Raw genomic sequence first — 1,969 nt, forward strand, 5'->3', positions numbered from 1 at the left:
AACTAGCGAGGTCGCCAGACCTTGCTACCGCGCAACTATATTTATTATTAGGTATGTTGCTTTTAAGAAGATTTAATCAGCATCTTGAGCTGGTAACTCTTTTGTTTAGTTTCTGTAGCTATGGAAGTGTGATTTACAGAGATTTGTACGGGTCATGGACATCTTTCCAGACTTACTGTGTATATTTAGACAGGACTTTGCTTGGTGTTAAAAAGTGTATATTTTGAATAGGTTCACACACAGTAGCAAACAATACCGACATTGTAAAGGCATGTACAACGAGTATTGAAACGCAGCATCCAGACTTCAACTAATCTGCCCTCAATAAAGCTGAAATAATTATCCTAAGCCGCCTTTCTAGAAGAAAAATCATTGAGGAATTCAAAACTTTTTTAAAGATCTTTTCTGCATTCCGATGGAGATCGAGGGGTGAGGCTTGGAGTCCAAACTACTTTTAGACATCAATGGAGGGAAGGAGGGGGGGGAAGAGAGATATTACAATTAAAATGTGGAAACATAGCGTGACTTGCCCTATCCGAAGGATAATAATAATACTGCTATGGGTGGTAGTAGTTCTTTAGCTGGGCTCCAAACTGGTTGTGATCCTTTCACAGCGCACTCCTCGTGAAATAATTCCAAGTGGCAGATGAATAGGTCCAGCTGGAAGAGCTGCTGGACTGGAAGAAGCTCGCTGTATTACACATTCATCTGATTTCCACTAAACTGTCATCGGTGTGCTACATTGGTTCGTATTCGTAATGGAAATAACTAGTCCTCTTAATTTTTAGTGATCTGCTTAAAAACTTCTGTTAACAGACTTGGGGGAAAGTTTTTTTTTTTTTTTTTTTTCCTTCCCTCCCTCCCTGGCTCATATTTCCCGTTGCACAGCTAAGGAGGGAAAGAGACAGCTCAGCCCCAATACAAATCGACTTGGAGGTATTAATTGGACAACAATATGTTTAGTCAAAGATTTTAATACACACACACACGAAATCTTTTTCTTTGTAATCCTTTCCTTTTATATAAAGGATTAGAGAGGGGAGGGTGGAGGAATTCCTGCGGGAGTTTCTTAATATTTGATTCCATTTTTTGTCAAGCTGCAAATGAAACTACGGTAATGTATATTTATAGAATCAAATCCATATGGGCCTTCCCTTTTTTTTTTTTTTTTTTTTTAATGTCCCAGACAGACGATCATACTCTGGTCATTTGTTTATAGGTTGCTTCCCTCTATTAGAATTCCTGATGAAGTTTGTAAAGCTTCAAAATATGTAGAGAGCAGCTTCTATTTCTTTCTTTCTTTCTTTCTTTCTTTCTTTCTTTCTTTCTTTCTTTCTTTCCCACAAACGTACAAACTGCGCTTCTGCGGAAAATGTTTCTTTCAAAATGCGTGCTCTGGAGGGAATTTCAGTGCATGAGTACCCTGCGTGTGTGTGTGTGTGTGTGTGTGTGTGTGTGTGCATGGGTGTGCGTGTGCCTGTGTGTTTAAAGCCAAACAAACCCACAACCCCGATGTGCCTATCAGCTAATATCAGGGTCTCAATAACGTTCCGCTCCTCTCTCTCTGCACATGGACCTCCAGCCGCAGAGTGCCCGCAGCCGCCAGCTCCCGCAGGGGCGAAGCCAGCAGCCGAAGCGCGTGAGCTGGCCCGGGCGGCCGGAGCGGTGCCGGCGGCGGCGCGGGTGTGGGCGCGGGTGTGGGCGCGGGCGCGGGAGCGGCTCGGGAGCGGCTCCTGCCGGTGCCGGTGCCGGTGCCGGTGCCGGTGCCGGTGCCGGTGCCGGTGCCGGTGCCTCGGCGCTGCCCTCCGCCCGCCAGCGAGGGACGCGCTCCCGTGTCCCGAAATGTACAAGCAGATAATTGCCGGCGCTCCAGCTTTGTGTGAGGAGGCCAGGGTGCAAATGGCTTTTAATGACTGCAGCTGCTGGCTGCAAACTGTCAATGGGATCGGCTAATGCCGAGCCCGGACCC

Source organism: Apteryx rowi, unplaced genomic scaffold (genome assembly GCF_003343035.1).
Source record: "Apteryx rowi isolate R43461 unplaced genomic scaffold, aptRow1 scaffold_447, whole genome shotgun sequence".
In the NCBI taxonomy this organism is placed as follows: domain Eukaryota; kingdom Metazoa; phylum Chordata; class Aves; order Apterygiformes; family Apterygidae; genus Apteryx; species Apteryx rowi.